Below are 7,513 nucleotides of genomic sequence, written 5' to 3'. Positions count from 1 at the left end.
ATTATATATGTCAGATGCCATTTAAACTGAGTCTTATCTATTCCAGTAGTAATATTCTTAGTGCATCCCCAGTTTATTTAATTCATTTGGTTTACTGATTTTGACCCCTGCTTTTCCAAACACTGAACCTGCTCCTCTCCACTTTATTTCCTAAGGCAAGTGTGTGATTTTGGATGTGTGTGTGTGTGTTCATCTGTCTGGTTGGTGTAAGCTGGTTGCCTTTGGGTCTTGGTTGTAGGTGGGAGCAGGAATAAACAGTTGACTGGCTGAATCCAGGTCAGCTGTCTTTGCACATTACATTTGATTCATTTGTGTGTCCTTTGTCCTCTGTGGCTGTGTGAGCATGTGTGTATCTGATTTGTGCATCCCCATGTGCGTTAGCAGAACGCAACCAAAACCCTGACATCACCCAAAATGTGCTTTTTAAATTAGTGGCAGTGCAGAGACCAGGTCATAGTGAGCTTCAGGCAAGGCAGAAAGGACAGTGTGTGTAGGTGTATGTTTGTGTGTGTGTAGGTGCATGTGTGCTTGCACATGTATTCACGTGTGTGTGTGTTAGAGAGGTGTATTTGACTTTGTATGTTCACAGCTGCAACTCTGTGTGTGTGTGTGTGTTATTGTGTGTGTGTAGTGCATGTTTGGATGTTTTGAAGCTGATGCCAGCTTTCGTCATCATCGTTTCATGGCCTACAGTGATACTGTGTATTCACAGCATGTTTTTTTCTGCTTTTTGCAGTGGAACAGCGGGATCTCTCTCTCTCTCTCTCTCTCTCTTTCTCTCTCAGTGTGTCTCTGTCTTTCTCTCTGTGTGTGTGTGTGTGTGTGGTTGTGTGTGTGTTCTGTTCTTTCGGCTTGTGCGTGTGTATGTGATCAAGACTGTGTGTTAACCTTATAAGGCCAAGCTGTTTAACCAGGAAACATTTAAAGATAAGAAAAGATATGAGTCACCCTTTTCCCTCATCCACTCAGGAGTGCAAAAACATCCTCTTCTCTGCCCTCAACACCTTTCCTAAGGGGATATATATATATATATATATAGTGTGCGTGTGTGTGTGTGTCTGTGTCCTTGGAGTTACTGTTCTGATGAGGTGCTCAGCTATTCACACAGCCTCTTTCCCGAGAGAAGTGAGGAGCGCTGGGGGAACAATTGGTACAGCAGAGAAAGTGTAGCTCTGTGGAGGTACGCTTGTGCCATCTCAGTCTGAACAGCAGGAGGATGTTACAGAAAAGAGGAGAAAAGTATAAAGTTACGGAGGGATGGATATACTGGGGGATAAAAAGAAAGTTAAATGCAGAAATAATGGATCAGGTGAAAACGAGAATAAGAGGGTCTTTGCTGCTTTGGGAGTGTTACTGTAAGGTACTTAAAAGTTGGCAAACAGCCTCAACTTTATCCACAATTTCCATCTATGAAGCTAAACCCAAAACACACACTCTTCTGTTTTTCTTCTTCTTTTTTGTTATGATTATCCATTGAGCCCAGTTTGCTCCGTGTTCCATTAACAAAGAGAACAGCAGTTGCAGAGTTTAGTGACATGGCGATAGGGCATGCAATATGAAATTTTGATCAGACAGACACTTTTTACAATTCAAATATTAAATGTTTTCCAATGCTTGAATGCTAGTTAGAATATCACAGTGACAACCCTAGTGTGCAGTTTGAAGGTATGTTGACACTAAAGCTTAGCCTAGCTTAGCTCAAGTATCAAGTCTGTTGCCTCTAATGGTTTTTCCTCATGGTATAGTATACAGCTGATCATGCTCAGCACTTGTAACACTAAGATGTGTGGAATGTCCACACATCAAGTACTTTACAGTTTGGTCTGTCACTAAAACATTTGTAACACCCTGGTTTTCAGAGTTCAGCCATTTTATTTGACTTTTGTTGCCTGGTAAGGGAACAGTAATAGTAAACAGATTAATCACCTTCTGTCATAATGTCAAAATGAATACCAGGCATGTAAATATAAATGAATACTCTCTTTGTCCAATGTTTCCTGTCTGTATTTACAGTAAAAATGCCTCCACTTTTATAGAACTGTCCCTATAGGTCTGGACCTGCCCCCATGCAGCTTAGTCCTATTCAGCCCTGACTGCTCCTGGCCCTAAAGACCAATGCCATTATTCTGGGCTTATCAAGCCTGCAGACGTGGTTTAGTTTCATCAATTACAGCTGCATGTGTGTGTATATATGTGTATGTGTGACAACACTGATTTGTGCTCAGCAGCCTGGGTCTCATCCAGACAATAAGTTTGGCAGACATAACGAGAGAGACCCTGTCTGCCAGATGCGCACACACACACACACACACACACACACACACACACACACACACACACACACACACACACACACACACACACACACACACACACACACACACACACACACACACACACACACTGCTGTAAAGTCCCTGTCAAGTCTTACAGTTTGGATAATGAACATATGCTCTGCACATATTTGTCTGCTTCTCTCTTATGACAGCCCTAAGTATATTATGCTAAATGTGTGTGCGTGTGTGTGTCTCTGGGCGTGACACAAAATATCCTTCTCTTTTTTCATTTTTACTATGGATTATGACATAAAATTAAATGTGAGGCAATGAATTTCTAAGGATCTGTGTACACAGCTATTTGGTCAAAAAGCCCATGAGTAAATATGTAAAAAAGAAAAACAATCGAAACTAGAGGATGAATCTATGTGCATGTGTGGTCTGTGTCTTTGTCTATACATGTTTGTACATGCATATGCCTGCGTATCTGTGTGCTTTATGCTATTATCTCAGGGATATTCCATAAATGTATACAAATGGTTATTTTGCATTCTATTGTTTGTAAACTCCGAAAAACAGATGAGGGCCTAAACAGACAACTTAGCCATTCCTAAATCCTTAATTGTCAGATATCCCCTCTGATTCTTCCCCTGCTTTAGTTTTGGCTTCTGCACAAATGTCTGGTTTTCAGAGCAGCTCCCTACTTGTCTCTGTTTGGGCTTTTGCAATCCAGACCCCCAAAAACTCCAGCTCTCCTCCTAAAGGAAGACTTATTAGCTAACATGTCTGGCTTGGGCAGTAGAAACCCGCCCACTGTGTTTTAAGTATCATATATTTAACTTGTTGCTTTTTAAGATATTCTTGCTTAAGCAGACTACAGAGAGAGAGGAAAGTGGAAGAAAGGATGGAAGAGAGGGAGGGGATAGGATGCAACGAAGTAGGATTTAAAGCCAGTCTTTTGTTTTTTTGGATGGTCTGATCACTAGCCAGGCCACCCTTATCCCTTTTCTTTCTCAGACTGACTTTTTTTTGAAGCTGTAGCTGATGCAGAAAATTATGATTATTGAAGTATGGCCCGGACTTGACAGAGACAGAGCTTTCTGCCAAAGTATCTTTCTATCTGTCCTCTCCTCTGTCTGTCTGCCAGAAAATGATAGAAAGACAGCTGATTGATGCACATCTGACGGAGAAACAGAATAAGTTTGTCTCTGTTGTCAAGATAATATAAATGTGTAGTGTGTGTGTGTGTGTGTGTGCGTGTGTGCATGTGTGCATGCAAACAGGAATTTAGAAGTCAGTAAATAATTCATGTGGGGATTATAGGGAGAAGCAGAGAAGTGGGTCAGAACTGCAGTTAGTTCGACATTTGTAAAGATTGGGGGGAGAGGGGAAAAGTGAGAGAAAAACAGTGAAAGATGAATACAAAAATGAAAAAAACAACAAAATTGTAATTTTAAACAATTGATTCAATGCTTTGTAAAAGGCTTATATATAGAAACTGCATATTTATTGTCCAGAGCATGTTCTCCTCTCCACATAATGTCAAAAAAGCATTTGTACACTGCATTACTACATATCTTTTCGTTTGTGTGTGTGTTTCATTGTTTGTGTGTGTGTGTGTGTGTGTGTGTGTGTGTGTGTGTGTGTGTGTGTGTGTGTGTGTGTGTGTGTGTGTGTGTGTGTGTGTGCTTCTCAGTTGTGTTTTGCAGAGAAATGTTGTGTGAAGCCCAGTAATCCCTCTTTTGTAGCTACTGTGGCCCCCCTATTGTAGGGTAGAAGTCAATAACCACAGAGCCACTAGTCTCTCTCTCAGTTCTGTTTAGTATGTGCATGGCATAGCAACACAGAAGCTGTCTCTTTCTCTCCTGTGTGTGTGTGTGTGTGTGTGTGTGTGTGTGTGTGTGTGTGTGTGTGTGTGTGTGTGTGTGTGTGTGTGTACAGTAGTGGGAAGGCTAGTATAGACCTGCCCTCCTTTCCTGAGGGTATGTTAAGGGTTCCTATTTGTGCCTTCTCCTTCAAAAAGACCCACTTCCCCTCGGAGGCCCCTTGGCCCCTTGCTGTGTACCCACTGACACTTACACACACACATGCACAGCAATACAACATGCATGTATTAGCAAAGGCAAAGTAACGTCTTTCCGTGCACGTTTGCTGATGCACACACACACACGCACGCACGCACGCACACACATGCACAAACATACTTTTGGGGGCTAGATTGGAGGTTGTGACAGAAGTGGCCTCCAGTGATTTAGTGCTTCCTGGCGAAGGTCAGGTTGAAGGAAAGACTTTTTCAGGGAGAGGACAAGTGTGTCAATTTGTAGTTTTGCTATTGAAATAGAACATAAATCTAAATGTAAGTTGGAAAAATATATGAATTAGGTGCTATCTAAAGTTTATTTTTGTTTGTTTTCATTGGCTTGTTGTACTGTAACTGAAAGCTGATATCTCCACGCATTCTCAGCTAACTTGCCCACAAATTGTGCCAGAAGAGAATAAAAAAAACTTCATTTGGCTGCCACTAAATCAGGGCAAGGCATGAAAACACTGTGTGATTACCCTACAATAATAGTCTATTTCTATAACTGTCTGTCCAGATTTAAAGTGTAGCTTGCCAGGAAGTGTAATTTCCTGCTCAAGAGACTGATTCAGCAGCATCCAGCTGTTGCCTGTGTATTTGTGTGTGTTTGTGTAGAGAGAAAGGAGAAAGAAAGCGAGACAGAAAGACGAGGTGACCGCCTGTTTTTTCCATACAACTTCTTAATAGTTGTTTTTCCAGGTGCCACAAATCCCCCTCCCCACCTTGCCAGTCGCTCTCTCCCATCCACAAACCGACCAATCATTCCTCCCCCTCTCCCCAGTTGCTCTTTTTCGCACTTTTAAGTAGGAAACTCCGGCTCCTTAACTCCCCCGAGAACACACCACATATCATATGTCCTCAGCCGAAGTCTTAAGTTGTTTAAACCTTTTAATGTTGGTCTTTCTCCCCGTGGTCTTTCTGAAAATCCTGCATCCCACAGGTATGCAGTCTGTCTGTGTGCCTGTGTTGAAATTAATTATTTGAGCACAAGACCTTGGCTTCTTCAGATTTTTACCATCCTCCTTCCTTTTTTAAAAGTTTTATGGATTCAAATTTACATATATCAGATAAATATTACATTTGTATTTTAGAACTTTGGATATCCTCCTAAATTTATGTAAGATAGGTTTCTGTATTAGGATTAGGCTAGAGGTTAGTTTGCATGCGTTCGGTTGTGGCTGTAGCAGTGCCATCTCACAGCAGTATTACAGTTAGTCAATATATTTGTATGTATATACAGTTTATATGGGCATGTATGTGTGGGACACAGCTCTGAGGAATGTTTTGCCCTTCTACAGCAGGAGGGAAAACAGTGAGAAAGAGAAAAAGAAATATAGGTCATCTGAAGACTGAAACTGAGGCACGAAGGCATCTAAAACTAATTGATAGAGGGGGTGAGACCGACATGAAGGCATCTAAAACTAATTGATAGAGGTTTGAAAGTCTTAGATAGAGGCACATAAAAGAGAGAGCGAGGGAGATGCAAAGAAAGACTGAAAGTACTTCACCCTCACATGTTGAACTATTTTCACTCTTTTACATGGCCTTTAAATAATTTTATCAATCGGTCTTGCTTGCAGGTTTACTATGCACTGTGTACCCGGTCAGGCTCTGTTAATCTGTGGTATGTGGCATGCTACTGGTATTTCCATATTGCTTGAGTTATTTCAGTGTGCAGAACCGGCTCTTTAATACAAACAAAACAAACCTCTCACAAATGGAGGTCGGTCTGCACTCTAATTTTTTTTTTTGTTTCGAAAAAGGTTAAATCCAAATGTTTTTAAGTGCTCTGTGAGAAATGTTTCAATGTCTGCCAGCTTTCACTTGTACAAGTGTAACATTTTAGGGGGGTGAGTTAATCCAATTGCCAGATGTTACCCCCTGTGATGAGTACTTTCCTTACAATGAAGTTGAAGAGAGCATCTCACACATACTGTACAGAGTTTAGGACTCTTAATCTTCTTTGCAGTACATTTTATATATACAGTACCAGTCAAAAGTTTGGACACACTTTCTCATTCATTGGAATAGGAAGTTGTGTCCAAACTTTTGACTGGTACTGTATATCCCCTTGAATTTTGTTGTGTTCCGCAGTGTGTGTGTGTGTGTGTGTGTGTGTGTGTGTGTGTGTGTGTGTGTGTCTGTCTGTCTTAATTAAAATAAAACTTAATAGAATAGAAAAATATATCTTTATTGCCTTTACAAACATATGATTCACGTTGGCACAGAGGAGAAAAAAGCAGGAATGGAAACGTGAAAGCAACAGGAGTTTTTATATTCTGACACACCTGCCTCTCTTTTACTGAGTTTTGATTTCTCAGCAGGCTCAGAGAAAACTTTTTGTAGCTCTGCTGTGACGAAAGAGGTAGTTGTGTCTTTTTTCTGCTTAGCTGTTTCAACCCTACACGCTTCCATGTCTCCCTTTCTTCCTTCCTTTTGATCTGTGTGTGTGCCTGTGTTTGTGTATGTGTGTATTTGAGGTTGATGGTGCAAGGAGTGAGATGTGGTTTTGCAGGTTTTTTGATGATAAAGCGGATACATTTTCAAATCAGCTGTGATCTGGACGATAACTGGAATGTGTCTTGCACTCATATCTATGAAAACATGCACAATTATCCACTTCTTCAAAACTTCGATTGTTAATGATTTACTTTCTCTTCCTCTGTTTTCCCTTTCCCTCTTTCTCACCCTGTCTCCTCCCTCTTGCCCCCCTCTGCAGACTTGCAGGTGGTGTCCTCCTGTCAGGAACCCACTCTCCCTCTGACACATGGATGACAGCGGGAGACGGAAGGGGTGACAGAGAATACGGCAGTGACAGAGATCCAGACACACACACAGACAGAGAAACAGGCAGCCGGCCATCTGTGGATGATCCCCTGCTATTCTGCAGCTGTGTTGGAGTCAGCGAATGGTTCTAAGCACCGTTCAGGACTTAAAAAACCACAGAGGAAGATAAGTGTGTTCATCCTACATCTTATTGCCCAGGGGATGAGCCCTGGCTGGAGCAATGTTAAGGCCTCGCTGGCCTTGGATTAGGCCCCTGGGGCTGCTTCTGTGGAGGGATGGGTGATACCCCAGCTGGATCTTCCGCTGTCACCATTGACCAAGGCTGTCATTAGTGGCTAATGAGCTGCTGCTAGAAAGGAAGCAGAGAAGG

The sequence above is a fragment of the Scomber scombrus genome, chromosome 19 (assembly GCF_963691925.1).
Source record: "Scomber scombrus chromosome 19, fScoSco1.1, whole genome shotgun sequence".
In the NCBI taxonomy this organism is placed as follows: Eukaryota; Metazoa; Chordata; class Actinopteri; order Scombriformes; family Scombridae; genus Scomber; species Scomber scombrus.
Note: the sequence above shows the minus strand (reverse complement) of the source record.